This window comes from Raphanus sativus, chromosome 7 (assembly GCF_000801105.2).
Source record: "Raphanus sativus cultivar WK10039 chromosome 7, ASM80110v3, whole genome shotgun sequence".
Lineage (NCBI taxonomy): Eukaryota > Viridiplantae > Streptophyta > Magnoliopsida > Brassicales > Brassicaceae > Raphanus > Raphanus sativus.
The window spans coordinates 21,536,430-21,562,227 of NC_079517.1; the positions used below are offsets into that span (position 1 = coordinate 21,536,430).

Here is a 25,798-nt window from a genome sequence, read left to right on the forward strand (position 1 = left end):
CCTTCACTACGATTTCAAATTTTGATTATAAAATAATATATATTTTTTGGAAAAGTTGCTTTATTGACTTTCTTTCTGATTTTTTTTGTATTTGTTGTTGACGTCTTTTAGATTTGGTATTGGATGATGGAAACTTGAATTCAAACATGAACCAAAGGAAGGGAGTGAGACGTGGGAAGGAGAAGAGAGGGAAAAACGCAAGCGAAAGCGACGCCTTTTCAACGGTGATTGATTTTTGGGAAATCAATATTATTAAAACATGATCACTCCTATTTTTTATCCCTACTTTTACCTGGTATATTACTTAAAATGTCATTAGACCTACCTTTTCTAAAAACTGATTATTTCATAGCTGCTTCTAATTATATTTCAAAATTTACTTTTCTACGTTTACAAAATATTTTCTGTAACCACTACTTCAATTTTAGAATAACCGGGACCACCCATTTCTCTTTATATCCAAAAACTATCCGACATTGATTAAATAAAAATGCTGGTCTTTTCTCTTTACCTGATCCTTCGGAAAGGGAATGAAAAAGTTATGAACTTTTTGGTTTTGATCTTTAAACTTTTTTTGTTTGTTTATAATGTATATTGGATCTCATCTTTCATATATGGGGTATTTGTTTCCGTTTAGCAGATTTACAATTTCTGGTGCGGATTAAAATTAAAATATATCTCTACTTTGTATATGTAGTCTTCTTGGTTATACGAAAAATTCATGTCGTCCATTTAAATTAATTTTATATTTAGTTATTCGATTATTTAGATCATTATATGTAGGTCCAGTGGTAAAAGAAGTAATATACTAAGTAATTATACATATAAAAATAACACTGATCTTTTTTTGATAAATTAGATTGGTTTTTTAAAATCTATTCTATTAAAACAGATCATGATCTATTAATAAATTTTATATTTAACTATTTATTCTTTTATTTAAGAAACCACTTATTATTCTTTTTATATAACTGTATCTAATTTTATTTAAACACTAACCAATACATTAGGACAATTATATCAACAAGTAAGAAAAAATTAACCCCATAGTAATATACGTTATATGATCCTATGTTTTTCTGTAAATATACACTAACCACTACGTTAGGATAATCCAACCTTATATAACTGTATATAAATTAAATTGCTTTAGTATTTAATAAAAATTAAAGAAAATATTACATATTTACAGAAACAAAAGAAAATTTACAGAAACAAAAAAAACTATGTTTGGATATTTCTATTTATACCTAACCTGAAAATTTATTTTTTTTAAAATTTGATATTTTCTTTTTGTTTCAGAGTTATATGTTCCACTCAGTTTATTTATAAAATTTGGTTTGGTTTTAGTTTTTTAACAAAAAAAAAACTTTTTTTTTAATTTTTTGGGTTCGAGATAAAGGTGCTTGGACCATACAATATCTTTTTTTTTTTGACATCAAAGACACAGACTCATCTAGACTCTGTATACCATACAATATCTTATATAGAAATTTATATAAAATAATTTATTTAATTCTAAAATTAAATCCGCGCTTTGATTAAGAGCAGTTACTACCATTCTTCATACATAAACCACTCGATTACTCAACTCCAATAACTATCTCTATGGGCTTTTTATTTTTTCTATTGTTTTTAAAAATGTATTTTGGTTAAGATTTATTGCCTAATTGACCGTTAATAGGATAAGTTTAATCTACATTTTTTAAAACAAAATAGTTTCTATAATTTGTTATTTATTTTTATAAAAAACAAAAGTTTAGTAATATAATAAGAACAATTATAATTTTTATAGTTAGGTAACTAACTACGAAAAATATAATATGTTATAAATTTTAGGAATAACTAGAGTTTGACCCGCACGTCCGTGCGGGTTTTTATAGTTATATATAAATTGATATTAATATTTAAATTTTTGATAGTATATATTTTCAACAGTTATCTGTATTAAATTTTTGTATAATATAACATTTATACACAAAGTATTATTGTTTATATGAGTAATCTTATTTATTAACCATCAATTACATTAGTCATTTGCTTATATATTTGTCTTATTTTATTTTTATTGGACTAATAGTTCTATAACATATTTAAAGTCCTTTTTATTTAATATATATTTTAGAAAGATAATTATTATATGGATTTCAAAAGTTTTATATATTAGTTACAATAACGATGAATATTAAAATACCACAATAATATTTATTGAACAATATCCTCTATTTGCTTAATGTGGAACATATAGTTAAATAAATATTTAAATGATCTTAATTTTTTTTTTGAAAATTAATCAAATAGAAAAATCTCTGAAAGTTAATTAAATGCCAATAAATTTTTTTATATTACAATGGGTTTAGACTATTGTGGTTCACGATTATGAACTACTATTAATGTAGTTGAACTTTTGATCTATATTATTTTGGAATTGTTTTGTTATTTTACCATTTAGCATATACTAATTTGTGTATTTTAGGTGTTGTGGTATTTTTAAAAGAATATTCGTTCTGTAACAACCAATTAAAAAGTTTATTAAAACTATTATTTTTAGACATGTTTGAAAATCAGTTGAGTTGTGGTTTATGGTTGTTTTAACGTGGAAGTTTTTTTTTTTTTTTGGTCAACCCTTTTAACGTGGAAGTTAAATTCATAATTTATATATATATTATGTTGTTGCACTAGTGAATTCATATCATGGAAGATTTTTTCACAAATTTGCTAAAAACAATTTGCCAGCACAATTTGCTTAATATATAACCACCAACTGTTTCATGTATATTTTTTTCAAAAAACTTTAGTTTTTTTGGTAAGGAAAAAGAAAAGAAAATGTTTTAGTTATGTGCATCATCTTATATATTAAAACAGAAGTCACAACCTCAATTCATGTGTGATTTTTTTTTAAAAAAATAGACTTTCACTAGAAATCAGTTAGCATTCATTTATTATTAATAATTTGGCTTAATAATATATCACTCTTAATATAATTTGGCTTAATAATAATATATAACCATACTCCTATAAAACCGGATTGGTTAACAAACTAATATTTGATTCCTTATTATTATTTGATTTCTTATTAAATGTAATCTTATTATTTTAATTCTGAACATTTGATTTTCTTTACCTTACCATCAATCCAAATATTTATGTATATAAAATAAAAGTCAACATCCGCACGGTTGTGTGGGTTGAAATCTAGTGTAATTTAATTTAGATCCAGTTGTCTAATAAGAATTTTTTTTTTGTGCACATACTTATATTATAAAAGGCCCAAAGAGCAAAGTTTACAACTGAAATTGAAATTTCCGGAGTCATGCTCGATGGTTGAAAAAAGCTAGAAAATATTACAACACAACTAGAGATAGAACCATATAGGGGCGAGTCACGCTCAGCGAAATGAAGAAACCCAAAAAGAAGCTTCACTTTTGTTCCCATGGCGATTGTTCGAAAGAACAATTGATAGTCGAAAACGACGTTGATACACCTATAACAAGAGGTTGGAATGTTGACATGCAAGAACTTTAGGTGAGAAGCTCCAGAACCGTAGATAACATTGAGAGAATGTGGTATAAAGTATATGATTTTTTGAAATTGAAAATTTCTGATATGAGAACAAATATTCAACTTACAGTGATTTTATACTAATTTTCTAAAACATCTAAACAATTAAAACAGAAGTACAAATTTGAAATAACCCTAACTTTTCCTAAAGAATTACAATCTCATGCCACTGAGTAAATAATATAGATTTGTTTTAATGTTCAAGATATAGAATCTCTACAATTAATGAATATCTAACTATTAAATACAAAATTAATTAGATCACTAAAACTAAATCACGATTTCAATAGGATTCTTAAACATGAAATTCTACTATATCAACATATTGCAAATAAACGAGTTGGAATATAGATTTAATCTTAACAAAACTCTAAGATTTTCAGATACATGCATAAACTCAATTAAATCATACCCGAACCAAAACCGAACCGAGAACCCACAAATACTCGAATGTTTTCTATACTTTCATATCTGAAATAATTGATTATATATACATATAACATAACTAAATATATATTTATAACTTAAAATTTTATTTAAAAGAATCCAAAAGTATTTGAAGATAACTAAATTATTATAAAATATTTGAATTATCCGAACTATCCAAAAGTATCCAAGTTTTATCTGAAATATCCAAATAATCCAAAATATCCAATTTTTAATCTAAATCTTCCTAATCATTTGAAATTTTATCCTAAATAACCGATATTTTACCCGAAATATCCAAAGTATCCAACCCGGAACTAAATGAGAACCAAATTTTTTACTTTCAACAAATATTCTTAATAATATAACATAGTTAATCTTTAACCGTCAAGCGTCAATTTACCTAATTTATAGCTACCACATAAATTAGTAAGATTAGAATCTTTAATCTCCTAAATAAAATCTAAATATAAAAGCAAATAACCGAATATTATTATACTGACACCAAAATCTAAGGCAAATGATCGATATTCTTATACTTATACCAAAACATGTCATTCTTTCAATTAAATTCTATATTTTCGGAAAACCATATATGAATTACATTTATTAATAGGATAATCGATAATAGTAAAATTTAAAAGTTATTTCAGTATTAGTGTACATGACTTTGAGAAAAAATATTTAAAATCTGTAAATTATCTAAGAATAATTAAGTAATTACTTTCAGTTAAATATTATATACAAGACTATATATGAATAATTAATATTTTTTAGTATTATTTCATGCATATTTTATATAAATATTTTGCCAATGCATATCTAATCTATAACAAATATATGTAGACAAACGACTAATGTAATTGACTATTTAAAATATTAAATTGCTGCATATGAGCAAAAAATTAGTTTTGTGTAGATACGTCATATTAAATAAATATATAATACATTTAATGTTATAAATATATATAACCAAAACTATATTAAAATTATATTTGTTATAAAAATGTATTTGACAAAGTCCTATACCAACTGAAATGTATATGTTTAGACATATATTTGTTTTAAAAAAATAAAAAATCAAATATTAATTTCGTATATACGTTTAAATCAAAATTCTTGTAACGCATGCAATCAACACTAAGAGTTCACCATTATCGTTCACATTTATTCTCAGAAAACGCGTTCCACCACTTCTATTTATTCCCAATCACCATCTCTTTCAGCTTCTTCACACTCACTCACCTATAAATAGGCATCTCCATTGCCATGAATCTCAAAGAAGCTTTGCGCCTCTCCTCTCCAAAAAATATCCAAACCATGACCGCCTCCCAACTATCGTTCTCTGCGTCGAATCTTTGTAATGGCGACATGGTCACATGGCTGCTCCCTTTTTGAGAAGCTCGGAATGTAAAGAAAGGCAGCTAGGATGATGAGTATTAAGTCCTCACGATAAGATGTTTTCTAGAATGGTCTATATACCTCAACAACTTCGTAAGTGTTTTGCCTTGCATCCCGTGAAAAGCTCGATTTTTTAGGTTTTTTGTTTGCTTCTAGAGATTGATTCATAAAGACTGAGATTTATGTGTAGAAGACTAAAGAAATGATCTTTCATATCGGAGCTTTGATTCTTCTGCTGACCATGGGATTTGTGATATTTGTTTAGTAATCTCAAATATTCTCTCTATGTATAATGTCTAACGAAATAAAGTGATGAATACCACTTATGAACAGTTCAAAAGTGATCATTCAGGTTCACTGGTAAATGAAACTTCTGATTTGGTTTTCATTTTCAGTGGCTTAAACACATCTCTTGCGGCGGCGATTGATTCTGCGGAGGATCCGGTTCAGTTAAGGCATGTACTTCTTCCTAGGCTGGAGAGAGGTGATGAATCAGGAGATGAACAGCTAAAAGATTTGTCACCTGACTTTGTAGGTATTATAATTTTCCAATATCTGTAACTGTATTATAATTGTTCTGGATTCATAGTTCACTAAACAGCTTACTGTTGCTGACTTTGTAGGTATGAGCGATTTGTCAAAGCCCTTGATGAATCATCTAATGATACACTTCCAGATCTAAAAGAGAAGGCTTTGAAGGTATATCCTATTTACCACTCTGCATCTCTAGCCTCTTAAAGGAATTGGTTTTTATGACTTTCTTATAGTTATAAACATTTGAGAGGTAGCAATTAAATGCTGTTATTTGAATGATGCATGATTATTTGTTGTTGATTTTTTTATTCGGTGTAAGACAATATATTTCCTGTTGACGCGAGCAAATTAACACGAGCAGCTAAGTAATCAACGTTGATAACCACGACAATTGTTCTTTCTTTATGATATTGATAGTTCTTTGTTTTATCAGTGATCCAGGAAGCTCCACTATTCTATGAGACCATCGTCTATACGTAAATACACAATGGTGAAGACTAAAGGGTTTAGCTTGGATTCATGTAGTTTTAAGTCCTTATTTATTCAAAGCGCAAACACAACTCACATGTTTGAGTCTGATACTAATTTGGCTGCCGTCTCTACTTCTATCTTAGGCTCATTGGTTCATGAAGTTAAATGGAGTCTTTTTGGTAGTAGTTTTGATGTCTTAGACTCGGGTTTGAGCTCTGAGATGAATGCTTCTTCTCAAAGGACTCGAGTAGGAAGGGCAGTAACCAACTCACAAGTTCCAAAAAAATGTAATGGGCCATGGTTAGATGGAGGAGAAATAGGACCCGTGGTGGCCGAGGAAGCTCCTTACCACCAGTTCAGAAAATTGTACATAATTCTCATATAGTTGTTAGAAAGGTGTAATTTCTCGATTGTAAGATCTTATCCAGCAATGGTAAATTCTTTGTTTTCTCTTTTCACAATTCTTCGTGCTTTTCAAGTAAAGCACCACGAATAAACACATATAATCTTTATTTTTTGTAGTTTAACATATTTCTTATTTATTAATTATTTGAACCGTTTATTTTAATACAACACTTAATAGTCGACAAACATTTTAGTAATCAGTGACATTTTTTTAATCCATGTCAGTTATAACCGTTTAAATAAAAAAATCAAAGTAATTTTCAGCACGAAATAATTTTGGTACTACCATCTCCATTGGAGTCTCAAAGGAGAGTATCACACTGCTCCCAAAAAAAAAAATATTTTAATAATACACATTGAAGAACTCAGTCTCGCAAAACCTCTCTCGGATGAAACGGGTTCATGACTCTTTCATGGGCCCAACGACACGTGGCGGCCCACGATTGATCCGATTATTCATTTAAAAAAAAAAAAAGTCAAACAGAAAAAAAAATAATAAAAAATACTTTGTGAACCCCTCTCATGGGATTCACTAATGGAGATGCCCTAATAAAGCTAACAGTCTAAAATATTTTATAATCAGTCATATATATTAAATTCAAATATCATTTTAAACATAATTTATTGCAAATAATATAATTAATAAGTTAAATTATATTATAATATATTTTCTTAGAAAACAATAATATTTTCTCTATATCATTTTAAGTGGTTTTTAACAAATTTTTTTTCATTATAAGCGATGTTCGCGTAATTCAAGATAAAATTTAATATTTTTTAAAATTTGCAATCAATTACAAAATTCTGCATATTTTTAGTTGGGTAAATTAATTTTAATAGATTAAAAAAATTTCTGACCACGATAAAAAATAATAGATAATAAAAATAAAAAATAATTGTTCGGGAAATAGAATAAAATAAATAAATAAAAATAAATATACAAACAAAAATGAATAATTTATTTATTTAAAAGATATATGTTAAGTTATTCTATCTAAATAAATGTAGAATGTATTTTAAATATTTATGTCAAGAATTCTGAAAAAACTATAAACATAGATCTACCACTGTGTAAAATAAAATATATAGTTATATAGTCGAATAGGAGACACACGATATAAAATACTGTGAAAGAATGAATAAAACTAGACAAATTCAAATTAAAAAAAAAATCAACAATTCTACACTATTAAAATAAAAACAGAATAAAACTTCAAATAAACAATTTTATTAATTGTAACAGAAAATTTAGTTAATTGTAATGAGAATGAGACTGAATAAAGAATAACAATTAATAAAATAATGATTCATACTAATATAGAACAAAACATTTTAAAGTAAAAACAAATATTAAATAAAAATCAAAAATATTTAGTTTAAGTATTTAAATTATTTTTAGATTAGCATCCCGTCCGTAGGACGGACCGACCCTAGTCTATACTATATAAAAGTTGAGGCTATAATCCATTGAGAGCGTCCACATAGGATTTTAAACGACCATTTAAAATACGACAAATCAGATTTTTTTTTTTTAAATGTTAATATTTCCAAATTCTTTTTAAACCGAAAGTAATATTATATATTATCTATTAAAAGTACAGTTTTGAGGTTCCAGAGAGCGTCCATATCAGCGAACAAAATTTCTCCAGAAAGAAGACACGTGGCATTATTATAAAAATGTAAAGAAAATATAGACCATTTAAAAAAATAATTAATATGTACTATTGACATATTTATGTGATGAAATCAATTAAATATGGTAAACTTACAAAAATCAAAGAATTATAGATAATTTAACTTAATATATAATATATTTTTGAAATTAATATTAAATATCTTATAGATATTTAAACAATTAAAACTATATAAATTTAAAACGCATGGTTTTTAAAAATTTAGGTTATATGCTATTGAAAATATTCAATAATATGATTGAAGACACATATGATTTAAAAAAAAACTAACCATGATATGAGAAATCATTATTTTAGTTTAATATTATATATCTATTATTCTATTATGAGAAATTGTTTTCTCAATCTTTTATTCATAATGTCAATATTACGAAAAAATTTCATTACAAAATAAAATATAAATCATATAAAAGTTAAACTTACAAAATTAAAAACGTTATATATAAGTTACTTATGTTAAACTATTTTTTGTAAATTAACATAAAAATTACTAACAAATATAATTTTAAATAAATATTGAAAGACTTTGAAACAATAAAATAGAAATGAAAATCAGATAAGGTAGGTTAACAAAAAAACTTATATAAATCAACTTAATATTTATAATATTTTGAAATTTAACATAAAAATTAAAAAAATACAATACTTTAAAACAATTATAACTATATAGATTTAAAATATGTGGTTTCAAAATTTAGGTTATATGCAATTGACAATGTTCACAAATATCATATATCATATATATATAAGTTGATGGTATAAATAATCGAGAATGTTCACATATAATTTTAACATAAATATAACCAATAAGGATAATTATTACATAAAACTTGGAAGGCTTATAAATATGTAATTCAAAACACGTGATTTTAAAGTTTAGGTTATATGATACTGAAAATAACAAATAATATATATTATATACAAGTTAATGCAATTTTTAAAATTTATGTTATATGTTATTGAAATATCCACAAATAGCATATACTATATATAAGTTAAATCCATAAATCATTTAATGTCAACATATTGTTTACTATATAACCTAAATGTTTGAAAGATAACCGGAAATTAATTAAAAATATTAATCTTAAAAAATAAAATAATTTCAAATAAACATAAAATATGAATTGAAAGTACATATGATTTTAAAATTGAGACTGTTGTTTATTTGATGTGTTCATATAGAATTTACAAATATCACTGAAAATATACTAAATCAATATCTTAATTTGATATTTTTAGATATAAAAATATCAGAAAACTATTTCTCTCAAAATAAAATGAAAATAAAATAGGCTAAAGACAGTAAGTAATATTATATATCTATTAAAAGTACAGTTTTGAGGTTCCAGAGAGCGTCCATATCAGCGAACAAAATTTCTCCAAAAAGAAGACACGTGGCATTATTATAAAAATGTAAAGAAAATATAGACCATTTAAAAAAATAATTAATATGTACTATTGACATATTTATGTGATGAAATCAATTAAATATGGTAAACTTACAAAAATCAAAGAATTATAGATAATTTAACTTAATATATAATATATTTTGAAATTAATATAAAATATCTTATAGATATTTAAACAATTAAAACTATATAAATTTAAAACGCATGGTTTTTAAAAATTTAGGTTATATGCTATTGAAAATATTCAATAATATGATTGAAGACACATATGATTTAAAAAAAAACTAACCATGATATGAGAAATCATTATTTTAGTTTAATATTTTCAAAAATGCCAATATTCCAAAAAAAACAAATTGTTTCAAAATAAAATAAAAATAAATATCAAATAAGGAAAGCTTACAAAATTAAAAATTAACTGAATATATAATAAATTTTCAAAAATTAAAAAAAATGCAAAACTTTCCAATATAAATATTATATTAAACTTTTATCGTAATATTAACATATTTATATGCTGAAATCAAGTTAAATATGGTAAACTTACAAAAATCAAAGAATTATAGATAATTTCACTTAATATATAATATATTTTCGAAATTAACATAAAATATCTTATAAATATAATAACTAACTTAAAAATGCAAGATATTTTAAACAATTAGAACGCATGATTTTTAAAGTTTAGCTTATATGCTATTGAAAATATTCAATAATATAACTGAAGACACATAAGATTTAAAACAACTAACCATGAGAAATTATTATTTTAGTTTAAAATTCCAAAAATGTCAATATTCCAAAAGTTTGTTTGTTTCAAAATTAAATATAAATCAATATCAAATAAGGAAAGCTAACAAAAATAAAAGTTAACTGAATATATAATAAATTTTGCTTATATCTATTAAAAGTACAGTTTTGAGGTTCCAGAGAGCGTCCACATCAGCGAACAAAATTTCTCCAGAAAGAAGACACGTGGCATTATTATAAAAAATGTAAAGAAAATATAGACCATTTAAAAAAATAATTAATATGTACTATTGACATATTTATGTGATGAAATCAATTAAATATGGTAAACTTACAAAAATCAAAGAATTATAGATAATTTAACTTTATATATAATATATTTTTGAAATTAATATAAAATATCTTATAGATATTTAAACAATTAAAACTATATAAATTTAAAACGCATGGTTTTTAAAAATTTAGGTTATATGCTATTGAAAATATTCAATAATATGATTGAAGACACATATGATTTAAAAAAAAAACTAACCATAATATGAGAAATCATTATTTTAGTTTAATATTTTCAAAAATGCCAATATTCCAAAAAAAAACAAATTGTTTCAAAATAAAATAAAAATAAATATCAAATAAGGAAAGCTTACAAAATTAAAAATTAACTGAATATATAATAAATTTTCAAAAATTAAAAAATGCAAAACTTTCCAATATAAATATTATATTAAACTTTTATCGTAATATTAACATATTTATATGCTGAAATCAAGTTAAATATGGTAAACTTACAAAAATCAAAGAATTATAGATAATTTCACTTAATATATATATATTTTCGAAATTAACATAAAATATCTTATAAATATAATAACTAACTTAAAAATGCAAGATATTTTAAACAATTAGAACGCATGATTTTTAAAGTTTAGCTTATATGGTATTGAAAATATTCAATAATATAACTGAAGACACATAAGATTTAAAACAACTAACCATGAGAATTATTATTTTAGTTTAAAATTCCAAAAATGTCAATATTCCAAAAGTTTGTTTGTTTCAAAATTAAATATAAATCAATATCAAATAAGGAAAGCTAACAAAAGTAAAAGTTAACTGAATATATAATAAATTTTGAAAAAATAAAAAATGCAAAACTTTCAAATAATTATAATGATAAAAATTTAAAACAGTTAATTTAAAATTTTGTATTATATGCTATTGAAAATATTCAAAATAATAAATAATATATATATAAGTTGATGTCATAAATTACTGAAAATGTCCACATATTATTTTTAATCACTAAAAATATGCCAATCATTTTCTCAATCTGTTATTCATAATGTCAATATTACGAATATGAGAAATTATTATTTTAGTTTAAAATTCCAAAAATGTCAATATTCCAAAAGTTTGTTTGTTTCAAAATTAAACATAAATCAATATCAAATAAGGAAAGCTAATAAAAGTAAAAGTTAACTGAATATATAATAAATTTTGAAAAAATAAAAATGCAAAACTTTCCAATAATTATAATGATAAAAATTTAAAACAGTTAATTTAAAATTTTGTATTATATGCTATTCAAAATATTCAAAATAATAAATAATATATATAAGTTGATGTCATAAATGTTGAAAAAAAAAAAAAAAAAGTTGATGTCATAAATTACTGAAAATATCCACATATTATTTTTAATCACTAAAAATATGCCAATCATTTTCTCAATCTGTTATTCATAATGTCAATATTACGAAAAAAAATTCATTACAAAATAAAATATAAATCATATAAAAGTTAAACTTACAAAATTAGAAAGGTTATATATAAGTTACTTATGTTAAACTATTTTTTGTAAATTAACATAAAATTAATAACAAATATAATTTTTAAATAAATATTGAAAGACTTTGAAACAATAAAATAGAAATCAAAATCAGATAAGGTAGGTTAACAAAAAAAATTATATAAATCAAATTAATATTTATAATATTTTTGAAATTTAACATAAAATTAAAAAAATACAATACTGTAAAAAAATTATAACTATATAGATTTAAAATATGTGGTTTCAAAATTTAGGTTATATGCAATTGACAATATTCACAAATATCATATATTATATATAAGTTGATGGTATAAATAATCGAGAATGTTCACATATTATTTTAACATAAATATAACCAATAAGGATAATTATTACATAAAACTTGGAAGGCTTATAAATATGTAAATTCAAAACACGTGATTTTAAAGGTTATATGATACTGAAAATAACAAATAATATATATTATATACAAGTTAATGCAATTTTAAAAATTTATGTTATATATTATTGAAATATCCACAAATAGCATATACTATATATAAGTTAACTCCATAACTCATTTAATGTCAACATATTGTTTACTATATAACCTAAATGTTTGAAAGATAACCGGAAATTAATTAAAAATATTAATCTTAAAAAATAAAAGAATTTCAAATAAACATAAAATATGAATTGAAAATACATATGCTTTTAAAATTGAGACTGTTGTTTATTTGATGTGTTCATATAGAATTTACAAATATCAATGAAAATATACTAAATCAATATCTTAATTTGATATTTTTAGATATCTATACTATTTTACATATTATAAAAAATGTAAAGTAAACATTTACCATATATAGAAAAATAATTAATATGTACTATTGACATATTTATGTGATGAAATTAATTAAATATGGTAAACTTACAAAAATTAAAGAATTATAGATAATTTAACTTAATATATAATATATTTTTGAAATTAATATAAAATATCTTATAGATATTTAAACGATTAAAACTATATAAATTTAAAACGCATGGTTTTAAAAAATTTAGGTTATATGCTATTGAAAATATTCAATAATATGATTGAAGACACATATGATTTTAAAAAAAAACTAACCATAATATGAGAAATCATTATTTTAGTTTAATATTTTCAAAAATGCCAATATTCAAAACAAAATTGTTTCAAAATAAAATAGAAATAAATATCAAATAAGGAAAGCTTACAAAATTAAAAATTAACTGAATATATAATAAATTTTCGAAAATTAAAAAAATGCAAAACTTTCCAATAGAAATATTATATTAAACTTTTATTGTAATATTAACATATTTATATGCTGAAATCAAGTTAAATATGGTAAACTTACAAAAATCAAAGAATTATAGATAATTTAACTTAACATATAATATATTTTCGAAATTAACATAAAATATCTTATAAATATAATAACTATTTTAAAAATACAAGATATTTAAAAATTAGAAAGCATGATTTTTAAAGTTTAGCTTATATGCTATTGAAAATATTCAATAATATAACTGAAGACACATAAGATTTAAAACAACTAACCATAATATGAGAAATTATTATTTTAGTTTAAAATTCCAAAAATGTCAATATTCCAAAAGTTTGTTTGTTTCAAAATTAAATATAAACCAATATCAAATAAGAAAAGCTAACAAAAGTAAAAGTTAACTGAATATATAATAAATTTTGAAAAATAAAAAATGCAAAACTTTCAAATAATTATAACGATAAAAATTTAAAACAGTTAATTTAAAATTTTGTATTATATGCTATTGAAAATATTCAAAATAATAAATAATATATATAAGTTGATGTCATAAATTACTGAAATGTCGACATATTATTTTTAATCACTAAAAATATGTCAATCGTTTTCTCAATCTTTTATTCATAATGTCAATATTACGAAAAAATTTCATTACAAAATAAAATATAAATCATATAAAAGTTAAACTTACAAAATTAAAAACGTTATATATAAGTTACTTATGTTAAACTAATTTTTGTAAATTAACATAAAAATTACTAACAAATATAATTTTAAATAAATATTGAAAGACTTTGAAACAATAAAATAGAAATGAAAATCAGATAAGGTAGGTTAACAAAAAAACTTATATAAATCAACTTAATAATTATAATATTTTTGAAATTTAACATAAAAATTAAAAAAATACAATACTTTAAAACAATTATAACTATATAGATTTAAAATATGTGGTTTCAAAATTTAGGTTATATGCAATTGACAATGTTCACAAATATCATATATCATATATATATAAGTTGATGGTATAAATAATCGAGAATGTTCACATATAATTTTAACATAAATATAACCAATAAGGATAATTATTACATAAAACTTGGAAGGATTATAAATATGTAATTCAAAACACGTAATTTTAAAGTTTAGGTTATATGATACTGAAAATAACAAATAATATATATTATATACAAGTTAATGCAATTTTTAAAATTTATGTTATATGTTATTGAAATATCCACAAATAGCATATACTATATATAAGTTAAATCCATAAATCATTTAATGTCAACATATTGTTTACTATATAACCTAAATGTTTGAAAGATAACCGGAAATTAATTAAAAATATTAATCTTAAAAAATAAAAGAATTTCAAATAAACATAAAATATGAATTGAAAGTACATATGATTTTAAAATTGAGACTGTTGTTTATTTGATGTGTTCATATAGAATTTACAAATATCACTGAAAAATATACTAAATCAATATCTTAATTTGATATTTTTAGATATTAAAATATCAGAAAACTATTTCTCTCAAAATAAAATGAAAATAAAATAGGCTAAAGACAAAATTCTTCATCAGATAATTAATTTGATATATAACACAAATGATTTAACATAAAATTTTAACTGACAAAAAAAACAATTTAGAAAAACAAATTAAGTTCTAAAAAATTCAAATATTCATGTGTGTAAAATTAAAAGCAATACAAAACTACAAAAATATAAAGAAAAAATGTTAAAATTATCTTGAAATGTAGATATATGTTTATATTAACTTATTGAAAATTTATTATAAGAGATTTAACAAGAAAAAACAAAAATCTAATATACAAAACTTAGATATTTCTTTGTTAAAAATAATCAAAGTGACACATTGTTAGAAACTAAATTAGGGAAAATTTTAAAAACATAATATATTTTCTATTTGTAATTTAATTTGTAAAATAATCGACAAATTTGACGTAACAAAAATGTTAAAAATTAATTATTTTTAATCTAAAAATGAATTATGCATTTTAAATATATTTAAATTATTTATATATTTGTGTTCCCGCCCGTAGGGCGGGTTTAACCCTAGTCTATAATATAATAGAACACTTGAGTCATTCATGAGGAGGACACCTGTACAGATATGTGGGTCCTACCTCTTCTTTGAAAAAACGAGATGGGCCATATATGATTAGATTTCATTAATAGGTCTTCTCAATAAACCCTTCATCTCCCTTCACATCCCTTCTTTCATCAAACGTATAAAAAATCAGTCATGAATAGATCAACGTTACAGTTTCTTGACTCATTCTTTAAGGGAAAACCTTACTCAACTCACAATTTCACCTTCAATTCCAAATTAAATCCCACCCTTTCATACGAATCTGAATCCAGCCATTTCATGTATCTATGAAAGCTCTCCTATGAATTTAAGGCCACACAAGACCCTCGCCACAATCCACAGTAACTCATGTCTTCAGCAAATTCTTCTTTCTCGACTCCTGTATTCCTACTTGGTGGTTTCACTCCTCTCTCTCCTTGCCAATCGGGTAGATGACGACGCAGAGGCCAAAGGAAATCGCAAGCTAGCCATCGGGGCGGTAGAGCTCTTCGGTGTGGGTGATTATCTTGAACGGACAGCGGTTCCCCTCAAGCTCTTCATCTCCGGTATGGATTCTTCTTCTTCCACTGCTTCTAGAAGGGAGGAAACGGTAGCTACTCGGACCCGTGAGGCGCCGCCTCAACCATAGCTTGTGGCGATTTAGGTTTGGTGTCGGACCTTCGATCCGAAACCGACGACTGTGGCCGCGGGGCGGGGCGCTCCGTGGTTGGCTCCTCTAACGATGACCGGTGATGGCTCTTGAGATTGTTTGGAGACCCTAGCCTCAAGAAGTCTTGGAAATTGAATTTGTGAGCTCACCGGTGTTTGGTGTTTAACGGAGGAGTACCTCTAACCTTTTTCTCTTTTATGCTTTGATCTGTGCGTTTGTAGTCTCCAGGCTTACCTTATTAGGGTAGAATTCAGTATATATTTTATTTATTTTAAAAAGATATGAAACGTACCTTATATTTTGTTTTTCATTTTCATTTTAGTTTGGCATCTATTTAAGCTTTCTAGAGTAGATTGTGGATACATTTTATGGCAGGTGAATAATAGCGTTGCTGGTCGAAGAAAATATGCAGAGCCTTAAGAAGTAAATGTGTTTATCTATTTAGTCAAAATTTTCCTTTCTGTTTCTAAATCTCTTTTAAAATGTTTCTGTTTTCTTTCAGAAGCTTCTAAAATTTTTAGTTCTGAATCTTCTTAAAAATGAACTGGGAGTTACATCAAGGGAAATAAAAAGGATGTGGTTGAATCCCTAGAGGTATATCATTTTAATAACAAAACTTCTTTTACTATTGTCTTGGCTGGTTTATAAAAGAGCATGCATCGTGTAATGTTTTGTTAGGCGATGAATGTGAAAGAAGCTATAGAGATGAAAGACATCATGGGTCTGAAGGAGTGAAGGGGAATGGAGTTCTATGTGTGTACTCTTAGGAAATTAATATCAAAAACATGTTGTTCATCTCAAAAGAGAAGAAGAAAGAGCACCAACGAGTTCAGGTAGGTATAATCATATATGGTTTTATTTCACTTGTGTAGTTCCCATTGAGATTCCAACCTACAGAAACACTAGGTAAAAAAGGTACTTAATGATCGTTTGGTATCTGTCAGATCCTGGATCGAGGATTATTCAGTCAATTAAGGATGATAGTTAGGACATACGTAGTATATTAGATTTCCTGACTTCATGATTTTTTTTATCCTGTTGAGTCTATCCTTATAATTTCACCAATATTTTCTGAAATTTCTTTGGATACAGAGTGGATTGTTTTCTGCTGACAATCTATTTCCCAAACAATTTGAAACTCCATATGATCTATTAAAGAATACTTATCAGGTAAGTAATTATTTGACTAGAACCACTCATTCTACATTTATGTTTATTGTTATGTTTCGTGGTTAGTGCTTTTATATGTGACGATTTAATCGTGAACCTAAGATGCGATGAGCGGTTTTATGGAACATGAGCATGATTTTATGGGTTTTCAGCTGAAGAATCATATCGCCTCGCCAGAAGCAACAACAAAAAGAATGGGCTAGGTCAGGTATCTCTGATTCCAGGAAAGTTTGGGCTGACGTATATACTAAGAGTATCATTTTCGATTTGATTACCTAATGATTTGTATGACGTAAAAAAAAAAAAAAAAAAAAAAAAAAAAAATTTGGTTTGTAGAACCCAATGATTTGTATGACTACATTTGAAGCTATATAAAACAATGTTTCAATAGATTTTGACCCGCGCTTTGGAAGCGCGGAATATTTTACGATAAAAAATTTCACTAATAACTTAACAAATATTTTGGTAATTTTTAAAGAGTGTGTATTTAAAATATTTTTGTATTTAAATCAGTGTTTTTAAATTCAACCCGATTGTGATTTGGTAATTTTTAAAGAGTGTGTATTTAAAATATTTTTGCATTTAAATCAGTGTTTTTAAATTCAACCCGATTGTGATTATACCTGTTAATCCGGAGATCTGACAATTCAATTTTGGTTTTAAAAATATTCATATTAAAAAAAATCACTAAACCTCGAGACTAACCGATTGAACTGATGGATGACCGATATGTAATCTAATTGGATTTAAATTGTAATAGTTTCATAATTTGTAATCTTATAATCCAAATTTTAAAGTTCATTATTTTGCAATTTATGAAATTATGATGTTTCTACAAAATTCTAAAGAGAAAATGATAGATATAAAATAACTAAGATTAATTATTGTATTGTCTGAAAACATTGATAGTAGTATAAAAAATATATTGTTTGGAAACATTGATAGTAGTACAAAGAAATAAGTATTTGTTTGGAAACATGGATAATAGTATAAAGAAAGTAACATTAGTGATTTAATGTAGGTTTAACTATAAAATATAAATGTGTATTTAATTTAAAAACTTATAAAATAAATGTTAGGTCCAACAGAATGTTTCTGTTTTAATAAGATAGATATAAAGGCATGGCAACATTTCTAGTCTTTAAGAAAAAGGTGATGAAATGACAAAAATATCTTTGAACAATTTAAGTTTAGATGTGCATATGATTAAATGTCTCTGTTGTGTCACACGTTTAGGTTTAGTGACAAAAATAAAAGATATGTGATAGACAGCAAAAGGAGGCCCGCTCCATGCCATTGCTGTCGATCGTCCTCTTTCGCTGAAACTTTTTTTTTTTTTGATAACTCTGGTATCTGGGCAGCCACATTCCTAACTATTCCCCGAAAGAGGTCCAGCGCCCCAACGGAAAAGATGTTAAATCCGTTGTGGCCAAGGCTCGAACCCGGGTGGCAGACAGTATAGCTCTACCTCCTTTACCACCAAGCTACGAGCACTTGGTTCTTTCACTGAAACTTCTGATTTTAGTTCTTCTAATGCACAAGTCCATGCTGTCCTATATCAACAAACAAAGTTTTTGTTTGAAGAGATTTGTGCTACTGAATAGTCATATAAAGTGATCAAGCTATTGGTAACTTATTTAAATTAAAAAAAAAAACAAACTATTTGGGAGCCCATATTAGGCGTTCCTTTTAGAAACAAATTTTATAAGTGTTAATCAACTACATGTATTTCCAAGTTAATTTGATATTTAGCAGTACATATATGAGAGCAGTTCTAAACTGAGATTCTTGCCTTCTTGACGAACCCTAGGATGATATGAAGAATAAATCAGAGTAAATAAACAAAAATAAAGGATAGATATGACGGAATCAAGCTGCTGGATGTGTATCACTCTCAGCTTGATCAAATGATGGATTGAAGTGGATTTGCGGATGAAGGTTTGATTGAATCTCTCGATCTGTGGGATGATGGAAACAAAGTGATTGACTCTCTCAATCTGTATACTGAGCTTATTTGATTTGCACAAATAAACTAGACTCATGAAATCAATAGAACAACAAAGAATCTCTCTTTGAATCCTAAAAACCGATATTTTATACAAAGAACAACTTTGATAAAACTGAATAAACTTTTTATTAACTTGATGATTGAGGGTGCTTTTTTACAATGGACGTCTATGAGCTTATATAATGCTCAGATAGAAAGGTGCTAAAGTTCTAAGAAGAAAAGAAAGGAAACAAATCAAAGACAAAGCAATAAATTGAAAAACTAGCCGTTGGAGTTTTTTGTGGGATTTTGGCTCCAAGTGAGAGATGTGTCTTTGCTTGAACCTGGACGGTTTGAGGGGATAAGAGAGCATTCTTGGGACCTTCTTGGATGCTTGTAAGGTGCTGATGTCGTGCCTGATCTGAAGAGAAAAGAGATGTTGGACATTAATGTCGGTTTGCTCCAAATAAGGCAAGATAGTGTAAATGAGGATCCCCCTGATCCAATGTTGGCTGGTGCATGGTATGAGCTCATATAACTCCTTTTGCTCGTGCATATTATCTCCTGGACTCCTTGGTGTAGTCTGGTTGTCTTCTGGTCGGAATTGATTGGCTTGGAAGTGATTAAACCGAAAGATTCAATCTTCCCATAAATAGCTCCGGTTGAGTTTAATGACTTCTTCAAGGATCCGCCTGATCCTCTGGCTTCTGGTGCATCTAAGAAATCCTGGAATGTCTCCTGATTGGCTAACATGATCTCCTGGTCTCCATAAATAGCTCTGGGTCGAACCAAATTAAATTGGTTGGCAACTTTCCATAGGTAGCGTCGGTTTGGCCGGTTCTGGGAAATTACTCATAACTTCTGATTTCCTTGACCTATTCTTTTGATTTCGGGCTTTCTGGAAAGCTGATAAATCCCTCTTCAAGCTCATGATTGAATATGGTGAAAGCCGCTTCATGTATGAGCTTGAAACTTCTTCTAAGACCTGATACTCGCAAATGAATGGGCTGGAGAACCTCCGGTTTGTAAAATTGATATCTTCTTGATCCGGATAGATTTTGGGATAATTCCAATTGGTCTTGGCTCCGTCTTGAGTGTAGAATCCATGAAAATTTGTTTTATGGTGAGAAACCTCCTGTTTTGAAAGATATGGCATTTTTAGTGCACATATGTCCTGGTTAGCGCCTTGGCTGGTTTGGTAAGGTGTTGGGTTGACCTCCGGTTCAGCTAGTGGTTTGATGGTCGCATCATTCCCTCCACCTTGTAAAGGTTTTGATCTCAAAACTGGATAACCTGATACACCACAATAGAGCAAGTCAAGATTCATTCTCTTTTGGGAGTTTAGAACCTTACCTTGATACAATTTTTGTTTGGTGATGCATGGTGCATCTGGTGGCTCTTCTTTGAACATATGTGAAAGGATCACGCCTCTGCTCTGGTTATGACCATTGCATCTCTTCTGGAGTGGATCTTCCTTCAAGATTTTTGTGGCCACGTTTCTGGTCTTCCTTGGAGCTGATTCTCCTAGCAACAAAAGATCATCTGGTGGGATTTCTTTGAAGATTTCTTCTTTGGAACCTGAAATAATCTCAACATTCTGGACAAAAAGCAAGTGCATTATTTCTGTGTTTGAAAAATTATAAACAAAATGTGAGAGTTCCAGACTTACTTTGATAGCTTCCACAAGTTGAAGAATGAATTTCTTCTTTGGACAACTTGTGTTGCTTAGCTGCCTTTCTTGCAACTTTTGATCTCGGTTTTGATGCTCATCTATTTTTATTATTCCTGGATCAAAACATTTTGGCAAATACAAGTGCATGATGTCTTCTTTATCAAGTAATAAGGGCAATTTAAAATTAGAAACACTTCCCTTTCTTTGGCTGACTTTTAATGGCATGGATTCAGCATCTTGTAACATCATGGATTGAGTCTCTTCCTTTTGGGCAGTGTACTTCTCCTTGGTTCCTAAAAATATTTCACATTCTCTTGGAAAAGACAAGTGCATTAATCTTGTCATGGAATTAATAAGAAAATTATGGTTTAATGTGAAACAAACCTTAGGACTTGGAATTTGAACAACATATTGTTCAATTGTCGGTTTCAGCTTGGGAGTTGGTTCATGACTGAACTCATTGTCTGGTTCCAGCCTTGGAACTTCAGTAAGCATATAGTTTTTATCTGTTCTCCCTATATCAAGAACACACACGTCAGTATTAGTATCTAAAGGTGGTGTTAGACACTTACCTTGGTGTGATACTTCTAATACTGTTTTTGCTTCATTAAGCATCATGGACTGCATTGTGTCTTGAACTATCTTATGGTCCATCATAAGAGTCACGCCTAGTGGCTCATATCTTTTGAATTCTTGCTCCTTAAGTCCTGTTACAACACTTTTTGACAAAGACAAGTGCATCACACAAGAATTTTGAACCAATAAATCAGATTGAATAAAACTATCACTTTTTATAGATAAATCTGTTTTCTCTTTAAGTGATGTTTCTTTCAATGCTTTCTTATTTGGACAAACTACAGCAAAGTGTCCTCTTTTATGACATTTATAAAATATCTGCTCTTTTAAATCCTTAGAGTTAGAAGACTTACCTTGGTTTGGTGCCTCTTCTTTCTTTGGATTTGAAATCTCTTTACTCCTTGGACATAAATCTTGGAAATTTTTTGAGTCCAACAAGGATGTGGAGATTGTGTCTCTCTGGGCCTCAGGATCTGTCTTAACATCCTTTGACAAAGACAAGTGATTCATACCAGTGGGAGTTGATTTATAAACAAATTTATCAAGTATAGGACTTACCTTGGCCTTTTCTTGAAAAATTGGTTTGTCTGATTTTTCTTTGTGTCTGGCCAACATGTCTTGGCTGACAAACTTCTTTTTCTCCATGGTCTTTGGGACCTCATTAGGTTGGTATTGATCATAGAAAACCGTGGGGCTCCTGTTTAGCCGAATCTGGTCTTGATGGTTCAAGCTTCTATGACCTTGTTGTGGCTCATCTCTCCTTGCCTCTTTATACCCATGGCTTGAAAACCTTCTTGGGTACCTTTCTCTAATATCTGGTGTTGGAAGTGAGGATACATACTTCCTGATCAAGGCATCTTTAAGATCTTCCCACGTTTTGATAACCTCTCTTTGACTCTTCCATCTTGCACCATCTACACTTTTCCACCATTTGTATGCACTTCCGTTGAGTTGTTTGATGGCATGGCTAAGTCTTTCTTTCTTTGGCACACCATGGTATGAAAACCAATCATCCATAGTTCTTTCCCATGAGAGATAATCATCTGGCCAACCACTTCCTGAAAAAGAATAAATCTTAACAACATCAGCAGATTTAAAATCATAATAAGAATGAGTTAAGTATTCATGAGTGGAAGAAGTTTGGTGTGGAGTGATCCATGAAGGATCTGGTGGCTTGGGCTCAACATAGCCAGCCTCTGGTGCATCTCCAAATCTTTTTTCTCTATGTGGTGGTCGTCGGCCTTGTGGCTTATTTCCTTTTTCCAACTGAGCAATCTTATCATTGAGTGTATAGCTATTAATTGTTGGCTCAGTCTGGCCTCTAGGGTTAGGCCGTGTGCTTCTCCTACCATTGCTTCCTGAAAACACTTTAAAAGATCAAGTGAAATATGGGGAAGTTCTGGTTTAGCAAAATAACAATGTAGCAATGCAAACTAATTTAAACAAAACCGATAAATATGCCAATGTGAACCGAAATGAAATCAACTATGCAAAAATTATTTTTCTTTTGGTTTTCTGGATGAAAACTCGAAATAAAACTAATATGGAATGCTAATAACACAATGAAAGAAAATATGGAAATAGAAACTAACACTTTTTTTTGAATTTCTTTGATATGCAAAGAATTAAATCACAACGAGCAAATGATATAAACTATGCTTAAAAAAATATTTTCTTTTTATTTTCTGATGCAAGCACGAAATGGATCAACTAATATGATCTGAAACAATAACTAGGATGATTTTTTTTTGAATTTTCAGTTTTGATTTGCAATGCAAAAAGAAATGGAAACAACTTAAATGCATATTTTTTTTTTGACTTTTTGAAAATGGAAACAATTAGCTAAATGAATGCAAACACCTTTTTATTTTCTTTTTATGAATGCAAATTTCAAAAGGATGAAATAAATATGATATGAACAAAATGATATAATGATATGCCCTTTTTGTTTTTTTAAACTTTTAATTCAAGAATCAAAATAAATGCAAAATGCATATTTTTTTTTATGAAATGAATGCACAAAATCTAAAAATGGCAAGTGGAGCTAATGGAATGAATGCAAACAAGCTAATGAGTAAAATTTGAATCCTAGATGATCTACACGAAAAATAAACTTGTCTTCTCTTTATATAATTTCTTTTTTTCTAATGCAACAAAAACACAAAAATGCAGAAACTGTTTTTATGGCTTTTTCGATTTATAAATGCAAAACAAATGCAAGCAAATATGAGATGAAATGATAGATGTCACCTGAGCCAGGAGCTTAGGCTCTGATAACAAATGATACAGCCCAGAATGGGGGTCTTCCAAATTGGTTTCTGAGGTTCTAACCGGACCAACCAAAGATGTGATCTATTGGTCGATAAGTCTAGAAACTGACTTGATAACCTGAAACAAATGGAAGATGAATGAGATGCTAATGATATGAAGAATAAATCAGAGTAAATAAACAAAGATAAAGGATAGATATGGCGGAATCAAGCTGCTGGATGTGTATCACTCTCAGCTTGATCAAATGATGGATTGAAGTGGATTTGCGGATGAAGGTTTGATTGAATCTCTCAATCTATGGGATGATGGAAACGAAGTGATTGACTCTCTCAGTCTGTGTACTGAGCTTATTTGATTTGCACAAATAAACTAGACTCACAAAATCAATAGAACAACAAAGAATCTCTCTTTGAATCCTAAAGACCGATATTTTATACAAAGAACAACTTTGATAGAACTGAATAAACTTTTTATTAACTTGATGATTGAGGGTGCTTTTTACAATGGACGTCTATGAGCTTATATAATGCTCAGATACAAAGGTGCTAAAGTTCTAAGAAGAAAAGAAAGGAAACAAATCAAAGACAAAGCAATAAATTGAAAAACTAGCCGTTGGAGCCTTTTGTGGGATTTTGGCTCCAAGAGAGAGACGTGTCTTTGCTTGAACCTGGACGGTTTGAGGAGATAAGAGAGCATTCTTGGGACCTTCTTGGATGCTTGTAAGGTGCTGATGTCGTGCCTGATCTGAAGAGAAAAGAGCTGTTGGACATTAATGTCGGTTTGCTCCAAATAAGGAATCATTGAAAGAAACATCACTTAAAGAGAAAACAGATTTATCTATAAAAAGTGATAGTTTTATTCAATCTGATTTATTGGTTCAAAATTCTTGTGTGATGCACTTGTCTTTGTCAAAAGGTGTTGTAACAGGACTTAAGGAGCAAGAATTCAAAAGAGATGACGTTGTTGATGTATCGGGGGTATGAGACGTCTCCTTTGATCACCTTCACCGCCACGTCGTCTCCGTTGATCGTCGCGCGGTACGCCGAGCCTTTGATCTTGTTTTCCTCGCTGAAGTTGGAAGTCGCGGATTGAAGCTCGTGGAACCTGTAGAGAGTCAAAGACTTGATAGCTGATCTGAGACCAGATGTTGTGTCTGAAGATTTCGATAGATCGATTGACCATTGGTTTGTTGACGTTGTCAGAAGAGACTGTTTGGTCGATGAATCGGTGAACTTGACGACTCCACATGAGAAAGTTGGACGAAGTATGCTTAGACTCATACCCATCGATAAATCCGACCAGATCATACCCATCAAAGAGGGCGTGGACTTGACGACTACACATAAGAAAGTTGGACGAAATAAGCTTAGTGACATTGGTCATATTGACGTTAAGAAGAGAAGTTGTTTGAGTTGGAACCAACACAATTTCATTGGGGAACTTTGGTGTAGAAGACATGATCGCTGTGTTTGAAAGAAAGAGCCGGTGGCTAAAAGAAAAAAAAAATAGGTTAGATATCGGAACTCTGATACCATATAGATTAGGGAATCAATTGATCTTATTAGAATGAGAGATTACA

General features: G+C 27.6%; 1 long non-coding RNA gene across 1 annotated transcript; it reads left to right on the forward strand.

Moving 5' to 3' along the window:
* Positions 1-15,993: 15,993 nt before the first annotated feature.
* LOC108814809 (uncharacterized) lies at positions 15,994-18,105 on the forward strand. Its single transcript, XR_001943703.2, has 5 exons — positions 15,994-16,966; positions 17,046-17,137; positions 17,222-17,376; positions 17,636-17,713; positions 17,866-18,105. It is a non-coding gene; the product is annotated as an uncharacterized LOC108814809 (long non-coding RNA).
* The last annotated feature ends 7,693 nt before the right edge of the window (positions 18,106-25,798 follow it).